The sequence below is a fragment of the Pongo pygmaeus genome, chromosome 9, assembly GCF_028885625.2.
Source record: "Pongo pygmaeus isolate AG05252 chromosome 9, NHGRI_mPonPyg2-v2.0_pri, whole genome shotgun sequence".
NCBI classification, from domain to species: domain Eukaryota; kingdom Metazoa; phylum Chordata; class Mammalia; order Primates; family Hominidae; genus Pongo; species Pongo pygmaeus.
This window is the reverse complement of record NC_072382.2, coordinates 123,780,426-123,795,991: the sequence shown is the minus strand read 5'-3', so window position 1 is coordinate 123,795,991 and position 15,566 is coordinate 123,780,426. Positions and strand designations below refer to the sequence as shown.

The window sequence follows — 15,566 nt, the reverse complement described above, 5'->3', positions numbered from 1 at the left end:
ATAGTAACAACAAAAAAACAAAATAGCATCATAATCTTGTCATAAAAAATCAGAGTTAGGGACAGAAATGAGAGAGCGAAGGGAAGAGAGAAGGAAGCCATTTTTAAAACCCCTCATGTTTTCATGTTTTAGAAAATTGAAATACTCACCTAGTAATTTGGTATAAAACAATGGGCACATTTTTCAGTAATTTTAGTACTGGAAGGAGAGGAAAAGAATAGGTAACAAAAACAAATTTATTAGTCCAAGGCCACCCTATTGCTCAAGTGGATCCCTAAAAACTCAGGGGTCCTAACTCCTACTCCAGTGATCAGCTGCTAGCTAGGCCAGCTTTAGAGCATGACGTTAGCACCAAGGCCAAGCTTCTGGGAAGCCTTAGAGTAGCTTCTGGGAAGAAAGTAGGGATTCCAGGATGTTTACAAAATATAACTCAAGGATTATGTGTCTTCAATTTGTTCTGGAAGTTTCCACACTCATCTTAGCTAAATCACATTCCTTTTCCCTTGCAGACTTTTTTGTCTGTCTTTGATTTCTTCTTTGACATCTTCTCTTCCCTCATTATCTTTTACTCTGTCAAACTTGATTTTACCCCCTGTATAAAAATGCAAAAGCCATAGTTGTTTACTCCTACACACCCTTAGCATTTGCTGGGTGTTTGTCTCTTTAGTCTCTGGAGCCTTAGATATCTCTAGGCCCCATTCTAGCTCCTATGAGCAATTTCACATCACTATGGACATGACCTCTATGTAACTGGCTGTGGTACTCTGGGTTTTCAATGTACAATTCTATTTCCCTTCCTGTAGTGGATGCTGTGGGGCACCACCTCCTTGAGGACCAAGGCACTCCAGCTGCCAGGAATATTGGCTGCTAACCTCACACAGCTGAGCCTTCCATGAAAATTGCTCTCTGCCAAAGAGAACTTCCTAGTCCAAGGTCATGTCTACTCTCCAGAGGTAACTCTTAACTAATGTCTGTCCAGATCATTTGCCACAGTGTTAAACAACTGCGAATGGCTATCAGAGCTCCAGAATGCCCCAAGGGATCTGGGTAGCCCTCTCTTGTACATGCCCCACTGTCCAGCTTTTCCCTTTGCCCAGTCCTGCTTCCTTCACTCTCTCATGAGTATCATCCCCGAGAGCACTCCTGATAACTCCCTACATGCAAATCTCCACCTCAGAGTCAATTTCCCAGGAAACAGTCTCAATACCCTGTATTTATTGTGGCTTGTATGTTGTTGCTGTAGTAACCTGTCTTGTAATGACAGAAAAAAAATTACCATCTTTGAAAGCGTCAGAGATCAAGGTTTTGGTAGCCTCTGTACAACAGGATTCATTGAGCCAGGCCTATAGCCTAGTCCAGCCATTTTCTTACCTCTTGACCTTGAGTTAAGTAATGGATCATTCCTATGTACTGGTTTCCTTTGGTTCAAATGGATAATAACCTATATGGTAGAGTGATGGGGGAGAAAAATGAACAGATGGGTAAACATCCCCAAAAGACCATTATGTACTGTGAAAAGACTTAAATTCTGTGGTGAAGTCTCCAAAATCTTAATCTCCATAGACTGAGATTCTACAGAGTCCACTTCCTTGGAAATAGTTTTGAAAATACCCTTTGCTTCACTTTCTGTGAATTATGCAATCACAGAATTCCTCCGGGGACTCAGCCACACCCCAAATCTTAGCCTAAATCACTGAGTTTGACACAGATTCATAAGAATTTGGCAAGCAGCTCACCCACATTTTCTATCAAATTGAATCCAAATGTTGCCTAGGTTGGATGAGAGTTCGGTCAAGAGAAGGAGGCTCAGGCCAATGGACTGCTAAATGGTGATATTTGAAACCCAAATGAGTTTGGCTTGGCTTTAAGACTAGGAGGAAAGCTTTGAACCATAGCATATGATATAAGCCCTGGTCCAACTCAAAACCCTTTTTACTTTTTTTGGTTGTTATTTCAGAAATGCACTGACCCTGCACTCTACAGGACACTATGCTCATTCCAAATGCTAAGGTCAGTCCTAGGAAACTGCAGGCGCCTGTAGAGTCAAAGTAGAGTGGGGAAGCTGGTTCTTAACACCTGTTCCTTTACTTCCCTCTAGAACAGAGCAAACCTTGACAAGATGGGGTGGGGTAGTAGTGTTTGAAAGGACTGGAAGAACTACTAATTCAGGCTCCTGTGAAGAACCCAATCAGCAGTGGGCTTTGTGTTGAGGCTCTGATTGAATTCTCCCTCTTTACAGAGAAGGTGTTAGCCTCCTGCTTCCTGGAATAGTGGCTATGACTAACTCATGTAGCACTGGATACAATTATAAAACAGAGAAAGTTAGATTTTGCTGCTCACATCAAATTTTCTATCACAACTTCTCCTTAATTATCCTTTTTGTTTAACTTTTGTGTTAGGTTTGGGGTACATATGCATGTTTGTTATATAGGTAAACTCGTGTCATGGGAGTCTTTTGTGCAGACTTTCATAATCTGCATTGTACCCAATAGTTATTTTGTTCTACTCCTCTCCCTGCACCCACCCTCCCCACTCAAGCAGGCCCCAATATCTGTTGTTCCCTTCTTTGCGTTCATGAGTTCTCATCATGAATTTAGCTCCCAGTTATAAGTGAGAACATGCAGTATTTGGTTTTCTGTTGCTGTGTTAGTTTGCTAAGGAATAATAGCCTCCAGCTCCATCCATGTTCCTGCAAAAGATATGATCTCATTCTTAATTATCCTTTTCCTTCTCCTTTTTCCCCTTCTCCTTTTCCCCCTTCTCCTTTTCCTTTACCTCCTAGTCCTCCTAATCTTCTTTTCCTTTCCTCCCTCCTCCTCCTCCTCCCCCCACCCTCTTTCTTCCTCTTTTTTTCTCCCTAAGAAACTTCACACTCTCCACTGTCTTCAGGCCTCATCGATCACTCCTCCAAAATCCCTCATTACACCAGCACCCCACCCCTGGGAAGACTTTCCCAAGCAGCATCACCCTCTCTCTACCCCCACTCCACATAATCATCTTCACCCCAACCCTCTCCACACTCCTGCACCTCCCATCACCACTAGGACTTGTCTCTCAGAGGTCTTGTCTCCTAAGGCCCTAGCTGCCTAGATAAACCAATATGTTAATACACATGGGAAAACCCACGATAAAGCAAATATTAAAATATAGTATGTCTGAGTCTTGGCTTTGTCACTCCCAGGCCATATAACATTGGGTAAGACATTTAGACTTTTTAAACTTCCATTTCTTCACCTCTAAAATACAGCTAAGAAAGACTCAACATACAGAGTCTCAGTTTACATTTAGCTTCCACTGAAAAACATCTCTTAATCTTCCAAAATAAGATTAAATGCCCCTTGTCTGTGTTCCTATGTCATTCTCTCAATTCACTTGTCATAAATCTTGTCACTTGCATCCTAACTGCCAGTATACTTCCTGATTCTTACTACAGACTCCTGAGGGCAAGACATATGGTTGATCCCCCTTGAAGCCCAGTGGCTAACACAATGTCTAGCACGTAGCTGTACTAAAATAAGGGCATTAAATGAATAGGCCACCTCTGGAAGCATTTATAAATAGTGGAAATTGTTTCTCCCAGATGGCATATTTATATTGGAACAGTGTCCTTTTTAGATCATGCCTTTGCTGGAGAAGAGACCATAATGGAAATATCAGGTGCAGGAAGATGTTTTGGTGTCACTCAAATAGCTCCATGTAGGTGGCCTCTTGCTCTCTCTAAACATCCTGCTGGCTCTGGGCCCGTGCACCTGAAGGGAGATATCTGAGACTCAGAACACTTCCTGCTTCATTTCAGTGACACCAACTTGGCTCCGTTTTCACCTCCAAGCTGGGATCAAATGTTCCCCAAGTGCAGAGAGTTAAGGAGAGATGTCTCATTCTCTCCCTTGACCTCCTCCCTTCTTCCTCTCTTATTATGTTTTTCATAAAACTTTAAACGAGATTCCCAGAGAAAAGCCCTGTCCTTTGGTCAGGCCAGCAGCCTCCCCAACTGTGGGCTCTGGCACTTCTCTAAAAAGGTCAAAATGGGAATAGAAAGTTCTTGATGAGGTGCTTGAGCACTTATGTTAATGGGAGAAGAGATAAAGAGGGAAACACGGGGGGTGTGGGATGTGTGAGACTGCATGTTCACAGGGAAAAGTAATGTTGTGCAGAAAGCCTGCCACTGCTAATGAACCTGGTAAGAGGACAGGAAGGAAAGGGATTATTTCTGTTATGCCTTTTGGGAGACAATTTTCCATGTGTCTTACATTTTTACATCTGGCAGGTGCTGACAGTCCTCGTGCTGGGCTCTCTTTTTAAGGATGTTTCCATAGTGGAAACATATATGGAAAAATGGAGCTGGGCTGGAGCATAGGGCAGGTGCACTTACGGTCCATTATGCAAGATTTGGGTTTTCTATACTCAGGGCTTCTCTCTCATAAGTCACCCCACAGTGTGTGCAGGTATTGCCTGGCTCTCTTCACATTGTTCTGTGGCAATTGGGGCTTGGAGGGTCAAAGCAAATATGCTAATACTCATATTGCTTGCTGTGCTGTGTGTAAAGTCCATTGTCTCTGACCCAGGAATCTTGTGTCTTCTGCCAGCATCCATGAATCTGTCAGGTTATCTTGTGAGCTTACAAGTAGTATAAAGTTTCAGCCCTTCACAGTTCTTGACCAAGCCCTGTTCTGTCTGCCTAAAGGCAGCCTGTGAAAGAATTCTGCCTTTATAGGTCTATGTGAGCCCTATCTCCTATGAGAAAAGGAGAAGAGGGAAGAGAGAAAAAGAGCACATACTTATTGAACGCCCCCTGTTTGCCAAGCCATGCTGAGCTGAGCTGAGCTTCTCCTACATTATCTCATTTAATCCTCATAGCACCCTAGGAGTAGATATCATCCTGCCTCTTTCATAGATGAAGCATCCCAGGCCCGATAAAGTGAAGTGACTTGCCAAGATCACCCGCAGAGTGTGAGGTTTAAACCTAAGCCTGTCTGTTAAGAGAGCTACTGATCTTTCTATTATATCATTCTAGGAAGTCCTTTATTTTCTGTGTATTGAACAGATGACCAATCCAAGATAACAAGAGAGATGCTAACAAGTCTAAAATCATTTCCCTAACCACTCTGTTATCTGTTCTATGATTTTTCCCAGTTCTATCCCTGGACATATTCCTCAGCTTAATGAGCACTTCTTCATTTTTGTAGTCTCTTGCCTTTCCTTTTCTAGGACCCCAGCCTCCAGCCAATGTTACTCCTTTTGCTTAACCTTGGACTTCTTGACTCTTGCTATTGCTCTAGGATTTTTTTTGGAGGGGGGGGTCTACTCAGAAGGAAAGATGGGAAGCCCTTTCTCTGATATCACCGTAGAATGAATAACACTGTCCAGACATCACAGTTCTAAAGAATTCTTGTTTGGTTTTCAGATGTGACTGGAGTGATTTGCACCCGGATGCCTAGACCCGCCATCTGCTCAAAGACTGCTCAGAAAGCCCTCCCATGCATTCCCCCCGCTGCATATCAGCCCACTCTGCCTGCAGCTGCTGTCTGCAGGACTTCATATCTATGCCACACTGTTTAAAAGCTGTGCTTCAAGAAATCACAAAAACATTTTCCTGCACCTACTACACAGCCTGAGTGCAGCATAAGTTGACCTTGCTTGCTAAGAAATGGGGCAAGAAATGCTTTTTTGTGTGTGTCACATCTGTTTGTTTTTCAAGTAAGAGAGGAAAGCATTAGGCAGATGGAATGTACATGTGAGGATGAGGAGACAGAAAACAAGTAGCCCTTTCCATCAAGATAGAGGGTTTTCTGGGATCGCTGGCTCTTGAATGTCACTCCTGATTTCTCTTTCCAAGGCACTGTACCACCAGCCTACTGAGATTGTGTGGGAGCTTTCATGGAGGTTGTATTTCACTAATGAAAATAAATTTGTGCATAATCTGAATGTTTATGTTTCTTTATAGAATAGACTTAGTTTAGCAATAACCTAATAATACTGACGTAACTCTAATTCTCTGGGGAAAAAATTTGCTCCCCCACCTTCCATTCCCGCAACATCATCAAAGTACTCACAACAAGAATGAACCAATTAGCAACACTTACTAGCACTGCCTAGACTCAGTGTAAGCAAATTTTGAAATAAAAAGGAAAGCATGATGGGACATTCTTATGGTTTAAATATTTGTCTCCTCCAAAATTCATGTTGAAATTTAGACTCCAATGTAGTACCATTGAGGGGTGGGGCCTTTAAGAGGTAATTGGGTCATAAGCATCCTACCCTTATGAATGAATTAATCCATTCATGAATTAATGGGTTAGTGGATTAGTGGATGAATAAGTTATCATGAGAGTGCGACTGGTGGCTTTATAAAAGAAGAAGAGAGACCTTAGCTAGCACTCAGCCCCCTTGCCATGTAATGTCCAGCACCACCTCAGGACTCTGCAGGGTCCCCCCCAGCAAGAAGGTCCTCACTAGATGTGGTCCCCTGATCTTGGACTTAGCCTCCATAGCTGTAAGAAATAAATTTCTTTTCTTTATAAATTGCCCAGTTTTAAGTATTCTGTTATAAGCAATAGACTAGGACACACATAGACCTTGCTTTACGGAGTTCATAACCAATTTGTAGAGAAAGACAATGATTCATTAAAAAGAAATAACCTACACCAGATGGTAGGTGAAAAGACACAGGTGAGCAGCACAAAGTGCTACCGAAGTTGTGAAAAAGGTATCATTAGTCTCCTAGTTACCAAGACTCTAAATTGTGGAGTTATCTTCACACCCCAAACCTAATTCACTCCCACACAGCTTCCTTCAAAATGCCTCTTGCAGCCTCCTCTTTCTCCGTTCCATGCCTAATAGCATCACCTTACTTTAAGTCTTTATTAATTTATATTTAAATTGTTAAAACTTTTCACTTGTCTCCTTGCCACTGGCCACTTCCCACTGGAACTCATGTGGAGCAAAAATTAAACTTCCAAAAGCACCAATTTGATCCTTTTCCTTCCCTGTTCAAACACTTCCCTGGATGCCAATTTCCAACTGAAATAAAGTCAAAACTTGAGGATTGGCATGAAAGAAGGATCCAGGTTTGTGCTGACCTGGGCTTGGTCCTAGGATGGTGGGAAAAAGAAAGAAAAAAATGAGCAAGTCAAGCAACACTTGATGGTTGGAATACAGGATCTGAGAGAAGGTAGCATTACCAAGAATTATGGGCTTGAACCTGGAAGCCTGGAAGATGAGCAAAAGGCAAACATAGAGAAGTGCACATTTAGAAGACGTGTTAAGGTGAAAAGACTCAGGGCTTTTGCAATATCACCTACCACTGAGTATGCACTTCGAGGGACATAGGAGGGGCACCATAGAAGCTTGCTGAGCAAGTAAATAAAGGAATGAATGAATAAGCCTCCTATTTGCATTATGTCCATTGTTTCACTTTATAACAAACTTAGTTGGGGGTTCTTATTATTATCACAATTTTACTGATATCTAAACCAAGCCTCAGACAGGTTACACAACTCTCCCAATATCCTCCAGTAAATGAGAGGCAGTGCTGAGATGTGAAGCCAGGTCAGCTCGATGTCGCAGTCCATCTAGCACGTTTTGCCCTCTGTAATTATGTAGCACCTGGACACGTGGAGCTGTGGGACACATTTGCAAAAGGTGATTGTTTATCATCAAAGCTACAGGAGACACTAGAGGAATGTTGCAGAGGACAAAAAAGTAGACATTCTGGACCTCAGCAATGGGAGGTTTTGGAGATAGAGGAAGCGGAACCCTTGAAGGGAATAGAAGACCTAACAAGAGAAGAATCATGGAACAAAAAGATAAAGGAGATTTGTGAGCAAATATGTGATTAACAACATGACAAGCTACAGAAACAGTCTTAACAGGAGCAGTGAGGCAGCCTGGTTTAATAGAAGGAAAGAGCCTGGACCACAGCAGATAGGCTGTGTTAGAACCACCCTTCTGTTTGAAGCTTGAGCACAGAGGGGAGAAAAAATAACAACTTTTTTTCACTTACTGCAAGGGACGTGGTGGACGCTCCTATAATAAAAGACAGATTAACAAGAGAAAAGCATAACAAATTTATTTTAAAAGTTTTTTGTGACTCAGGAGGCTTCAGAAATTAAAAGAACCCCAAAGATCCAGGGAAAACTTCGTATTTTTACGGTAAATCTGATGAAAGAAGTGTGAAGAAATGTGATTGGACAAAAGAAAGGGGCAGGGCCTAATGGTAATAAACTGTGGGGGGTGGGAGCGTGTTGCTCAGAGAGGCCTATTTGTTCAGACGCCTCTCGGCCTCTCTGTGCTGCATTTCTTTCCTCCAGATATAGAGCAGTTCATCTCTCACATGAGGGTCTTACGATCTACTTGCAGGAAAGGTAAGACAGAGAATTCCTTTATGTTTGGCTCTTGCACAGAAATGTGAGGGAAGGTCAGAGAGACCTTGCTTCCTAGGCCCTCTCAATCTCCTTCAGCTCAAAGGGCTTTGGGGTAGTGTTTTCTGACCCCCAACAAGCAAGCTGCCTAAATGACTTGAAATTTATTATTTGTATTTATCATATGGTGATAATATCCATTTGGCAGGATTAAATGTGATAATGCTATCATAGAGCAAATAGCATCTAACGTTTACAAGGCACCAGGCAACAGTCTAAGCCCTCAACACATACTATTTCATTTAATCCATTCAACTCTGTTGGGCAGATTTTGTTGGAGTCAGCTTGTTTGCAGATGAGGAGACACAGGTTCAGAGAGTTTAAGTAATTTACTTAAGGTCACACAGCTTGTGAGTAGCAGGGCTGGAATTTAAACCCAACCATTCTGCTCCCAGAAGCTACGATCTTCACCATCATGCTATGCTAAATTGTGTTAAACAAATTATCCATAAATATTATTGCCTTTCCTCTCAAGAACACGTGAGCTACATTAATTTTTTAAAAGTAGGTAGATTATAAATATTTAAACCAGAGGGGAACAAACAACAGTCCATAGTCCCCAAATCTGGCCTACCACCTGTTTTATTGTATGACCTGCAAGCTAAGAATGGTTTTCACATTTTTTAGTGATTCAGAAAAATTAAAAAATAATATTTTGAGACGCATGAAAATTATAGTGAAATTCAAATTTTAGTGTCCATAAATAAAGTTTTATTGAAACACATTCTTTTCTTTTTACATATTATTTATGCCATTTTTGCCCCATAAGAGCAAAACTGAATACTTGTCAGGGGAACTACAAAGTCTAAAATATTTAATATCTGGCCCTTTACAGAAAAACTTTGCCAACCTCCTGATATAACCAAAAACTTTCTTTGGCTAATGGAAGAGAAGCAACTTAAGGGCTTGAATTTCTCAGGAAATTCTTCACCCCTCCTGGCGCCCCATCCTCTCATATTCTCCATGGGCTGCACGCGCACCTGCACTTCATTAGAGAACAGTCATGGGGAGGAGAGAAATCCCCGACAGAGTAGTTTGTTGCATTTCTTGGGTGGAGAAAGAAGGCAGGAGGAGGCTTGCTGGGTAGGGTGAAGCTGAGGCTTTCTTCTCAGTCCTGAATTACAGCCAGATGAGTGTATCCCTGTTTCATCTCCAGAATTATAACTTTTAATAAGCATGGAAGTGCAGGAGCTCAGCACTGTGGAGGAGCCACAATGGCCAAGTCACATCACAGGTGTCCTCTCTCTGGGGCTGGTCCATGATCAGCAAAGCAACCAGCTCAGTCCCCTTCCCAGTGCCTATTTGCTTTCTCAGGCTTACAGTGACGAATTCACTGGGAAGTGGCAAAGCCTCGGGGGCTTTTGCACAGAGCCAGGAGCCAGTCGCTTGGGTTCTGTGTGGAGCTTTGTAAGCGACCTTCCAGCCTGTTGGTGGCGAGTCAATTGCTCTCTTTCTGCCTTACTTAACATAATTAAACTGAAGATAGTTTACCGAAGTCAGTGTGTTCAGGCATCCAGCCTATAAGATATTAAGCAACAGAATGACAACAGCAAGGATGTGTAGGCTTTCTTTTTTTTTTTTTGGCTTAACAAAAGAAATTTATTATTATTATTATTATTATTATTTTTTTATTATTATACTTTAAGTTTTAGGGTACATGTGCACAATGTGCAGGTTAGTTACATATGTATACATGTGCCATGCCGGTGTGCTGCACCCATTAACTCGTCATTTAGCATTAGGTATATCGCCTAATGCTATCCTTCCCCCCTCCCCCCACCCCACAACAGTCGCCAGAGTGTGATGTTCCCCTTCCTGAGTCCATGTGTTCTCATTGTTCAATTCCCATCTATGAGTGAAAACATGCAGTGTTTGGTTTTTTGTCCTTGCGATAGTTTACTGAGAATGATGATTAGAAAGCCTACACATCCTTGAAATTGGAAATCATCAAGGATGTGTAGGCTTTCTAAAATTTTTTTAAAATTTTTCTAAAATTGTGGCAAAATATATATAACCTAAAATTTACCATTTTAACCATCTTTAAGTGTACAGGTCTGTAGCACTAAGTACATTCACAGTGTTGTGAAACTATCCATCTCCAGAACTATTTCATCTTGCAAAACTGAAACTCTGTACCGATTAAACACTCCCAATCACTCTCTCCTTCCAGTCTCTGGCAACCATCTTTCTTCTTTCGGTCTCTGTGAATTTGACTACTCTAGGTACCTCATATAAGTGGAATCATACAGTATTTGTCCTTTTGTGACTGGCTCATGCCACTTAGTATGTCTTTGACATTCATCCATGTTGTAACATGTATCAGAATTTCCTTTTTTTTTTTTTCGAGACGTAGTCTCCCTCTGCTGTCCAGGCTGAAGTGCAGTGGCGCAATCTCAGCAAACTGCAGCCTCAGCCTCCCAAGGTCAAGTGATTCTCCTGCCTCAGCCTCCCGAGTAGCTGGGATTACAGGGGCCCGCCACCATGCCCTGCTAATTTTTGTATTTTCAGTAGAGACGGAGTTTCACCATGTTAGCGAGGCTGGTCTCGAACTCCTAACCTCAAGTGATCCACCAGCCTCAGCCTCCCAAAGTGCTGGGATCACAGGCAAAAGCCACCACACCCAGCCGAGTTTCCTTCTTTTTAAAGGCTGAATAATATTCCATTACGTATATATGCCACATTTTGTTCATCCATTGATGGACACATGGGTTACTTCCATCTGTTGGCTGTTGTGAATAATGCTGCTATGAACATGGGTGTATGCGTGTCTGTTTGAGCCCCTGTTTTCAATTCTTTTGGGTATATGCCCAGGAGCAGAATTGTTTTATCATATGGTAATTCTATTTGTAATTTTTTGAGGAAGCTTCATACTGTTTTTGGTAGCGTTTCTATGGAACATATAAGGCCAGGAGGAGTGGCAGCCTAGCTGGGTAGATAGGCGCCAGATCCTAGACTTTGAGCTTTATTAGGGATGTGATTAGAAGACTTTGCAAGTTTATCCCTTAGACCAGTCCTTAGTACATATAATTGTTTGTTGAATTGATTTTAATCTAGTATAACAATGATTTATGTTTCTTTTCTTCTCAGACTTTGGCTCCTCCTGTTCTTCATTTTTGTTTTCTGTTTTTGTTTTTACCACTTCGTTCTAATCTGACAATAGTTGCTTTCCTTTTATTTTATTTTTACTAGAGATACATCTCAGATATAGAAGAACATAAATAACACTGGGCCATGAGTTTAGACAAAAACAAACAACAGAAAGTGAACTCATCCAAGAAAATAATGAAGCTACCTATATAGGTTAGGCTCAGTTGTGCTTCCAAATGTGTTTTAAATTAAGTCATCTCAACCGTGACTACAAGTTCAAAATATTCAAAGCAACCTTATTGGAATTGGAACAAGGCATGTTTGGTTTCCTCTGAAGGATTTTTTTTAAGTGTAGTTAATAGCACAGCTCTGAAATGTAAAAATACAGGAAAAGAAAGCCCATATGCAAATTACTCTCCTAGTAAATGGCATTAAAACTCGCCAACTTTCAGAAGTTGTGATCACTTGGTAAAATCTCACTTATACGAAAGTGCTTATGTAGCAACTGCATTTATGTGAGTAAGGCCAATCAAGTGGAAGTGAGCAGAAGAATTTGGAGCAATCTAAACAAATATTCAGAGTCCATAGACTCAGATAGGTTTTGCCTTTATTTTACTCACAATACGTACAGGCAAATGTGGTTGCCTAGTTCCCCAAGAGGACAAAACAGAATAAATAATTTACAAGCATGCAAAAAGAGAGTTGGCTAAAATCAGGCAAAAGGGCTAAATCTGAAAAAAAAATACTACTGAATTTATAAGGAGGAGATAGTAAAAACAGGAAAGATACGCAAACCCTAAAAGAAAACACTGCCACAGCATGCAGAGTATCCTTGAATTATTTGACCAGGAAATCGACACTTTCCCATCTCAATAGCCTCCGGTGCATCTCCACAGGAAGGCATAGAATCCAAATTGATGCTCATAATGATTTCTTCCATCATTATGGTTATACCTTAAACAGTTGGGCCACAAAGTAGTAAAAATGAACTACTCTGGAAAATTCACATCTGCAGAGATAACTGGATCTTATGATGCCATGATGCCAGTTAAATGAGGTATCAGATTACAGCATCTAATCTTAGCATCATTTTGTTTGTTTGTTTGTTTGAGTCTTGCTCTATTGCCCAGGCTGGAGTGCAGTGGCCTGATTTTGGCTCACTGCAACCTCCACCTCCCAGGTTCAAGTGATTCTTGTGCCTCAGCCTCCCGAGTAGCTGGGATTACAGGCACCTGCTACCAGACCCGACTAACTTTTGTACTTTTAGTAGAGACGGGGTTTCACCATGTTGGCCAGGCTGGTCTCGAACTCCTGACCTCAAGTGATCATCCTGCCTTGGCCTCCCAAAGTGCTGGGATTACAGGCGTGAGTCACTGCACATGGCCCTTAGCATAATTTTATGTTTAATTATAGTAGTAACAAAACTTTATAGTTAGAGAGTTTATATAATTTTCCTATATACTATATATGATCTTAGGAAAGACTCAGTTTCCTTATCTGTCAGATGATGATGATAATAAAAGTACATCATAGATCTGTTGTGAGGAGAAAATGAGATGATGCATGGAAGGCATCCAGCATTTTACATAGCCTGTGTTTCCTAAATGTTAGATAGCATACAGTGCCACTGTATGATCACCACCGTCACCTCTGCCACCACCACACTGTTGTCTAATACTGTTGATCTTTATGACAACACTGTACCTGGGCTCCTACCCTCGCTCTATCATTTATGATCTGTGTGACCTTGGGAAGTCAGAACTTCTTTCTGCTTCAGTTTTCTCATCTGGAAAATAAAGACAATGCTATATAATATCTACCTTATTCAGTTGCTAGAAGAATTAAGTGAGATAATAATAAAAAACATTTAAAATAGGGAGAAGCACAGGGCAAGCATTTAAGTAATATTAGCTATGCTTATTATTGTTGTTATTATTCGGTATCATTTCTAAGGAAAGTAGTTCTCAAAGTGTGGAGTGGGGACCCCTGGTGGTCCCTTTTTTAGGCAGTCCATGAGGTGAAAACAATTTTCATTGTGATACTAAAATGAGTGCCTTTTTCACTTCCATTCTCTCAAGTATACAGTGTTTACCTGAGGCTACATGAAGTACGATATCACTACAGATTGAATGCAGTCTTAACTCTAGCTGACCTCTGTTAAACACTAAAGAAATTTGCAGAAAAGTGAAACAATGTTCCTCTCTAATATTTTTGCAAAATATAGTTATTTTTCCATAAAAATATATTTTATGTTAGTCTATGATGGATTTATTGTTATTTTTAAATGAAAACATATTTTTAAATATTCAGTTTTAATGTCTAATGTGGAAAATATCAACAGATACAATGCACATAAACAAAGGTTCTTTGGGGTCCTCACTAACTGTGAGTATAAAGGAATCCTGAGACAGAAAAGTTTGAGAATCTCTGTCTTAGTTCATTAAGTCTCAGAGTTGTTGACTCCTCAAGGTAACTTGCTTGAGATTCAAATATAGGCAAAGCCAAATTTCAACCAAAGTTTCCTGATAAGGAAACCTAGTAGTCACTATAATACGCCATACCCCAAGAGTAACAGAGCTCCCCATACGGAAGAGGGCCCTATGGTCATCTCTACCTTTTAACAGTTTGGTACTATTACAGGGCTCTGTATTGGTAGGTATACTTAGCAAGACTCTACCTTTAACATGGTATTCAAGGCTAATCAGTGTTTTCCAGCATCTTAAGTTTTATTCCAAGTGGCCGATCATTGTTGTACCAAATTTACATGCAGTTTTTGCCTTGTGATTAAGAAGAAGGACCTAGTGTTAATACTCTTAAGTCCTGGTTTCAAAGCCAAAACTGATAACCATCATAGGTTTTAAAATATCAAGCAAGAATTCTCATCCATTTGTAAGCCACTTTAAATACAGTTTTCAGGAGTTCAAGAAGTAATCCCTGAAGGAACTGGGTCAAGTTCTTCCCAGTCCTGTGTTCCTGCACCACAGATGGCTAAATTTCAGCCTTAAGAAAATACTTTCAGATACAAGAGCATACTTAAAGGAAGAAAATAAATAGAAGCAGTCTTGCACAAACCTGACATATGTGGTCTCTCTTTGAATAAGCATTTGATACTTGACATTTGAGTATATGCCACTGAAACAAATTGGTTTTAAGTATGTAATGTTCTGATTTAGGGTTCTCACCATTATCTTGGTAAAAAATTGACACCTGCTACATTGTCTTAAGACTTTTGTCTCAGAGGCTTCAGATTTTTACACACATATAAGCACATGTATACTATGCATTTGCTTGGGTTGAATTGAAATCTCCAGTAGTAATTTGAAGAGTTTGGCTTATGGGGCAATGGCACAGGTTTACACGCATTATGCAAAATTTTCTGCTAAATGCAATGGGCTTTTGGAAATTAAATTGGTTTATTTCAATCCATGCTTGTTTGACATAAATATCACATGTATGCTGAATAACTATATCTTTCTTCTAGTTCTGCTCCAATATTAATCCTTAAAATATTATCTCAGAGAAGCTATGACTACACAATGCCAAATATCCATCTTGAAATAATAAAACTTGCTTTTATTATCCTGACATTCCCAAATCTGATATTTGACAAGATAGAGTTAAGTAACCTGATACTGTAGAAAAACAGAACTAAGCAAAGAAATGAAAATCATTTTGATCCAACCACATAGTGTCACAGAACTAAATAATCCTACTCTAATATTTTGCTAAATTTAATAATTTCAACTAAATGTTATCAGATCAGTTTGTGTGCGGAGCACTGCCCATTTTACTATTGGGATAATGTAAGAGGAAGATAGGGGAAACAAGCATGAAATATATGGGGCAAAGAAGATTAAACCCCCCTTTACGGAGGGGTCTGGACAGAGCTTGCTGTCCCCAGCAATGAGCAGGGACTCAACGAAGGAGGCTGCCTCTGTGGTGCCTTCATTCCAGCAAGTACTGTGGTTTTGGAAGAGAGGCAGCCAGGGTAGAAAATTGTATTAGGCAGGGTTCTCTTTGAGGGACTGAATTAATAGGAGATCTATATATATATCGGGA

At 40.6% G+C, this 15,566-nt stretch overlaps 1 long non-coding RNA gene across 2 annotated transcripts in view; it reads left to right on the top strand.

Moving 5' to 3' along the window:
- Positions 1-5,931, top strand: part of LOC129008049 (uncharacterized) — a 74,022-nt gene extending 68,091 nt beyond the window's left edge. For both annotated transcript variants that reach the window (XR_010127652.1, XR_010127651.1), the window contains 2 exons: positions 804-953; positions 5,405-5,931. This is a non-coding gene — a long non-coding RNA (uncharacterized LOC129008049). The remainder of the gene's footprint in view (positions 1-803; positions 954-5,404) is intronic.
- The last annotated feature ends 9,635 nt before the right edge of the window (positions 5,932-15,566 follow it).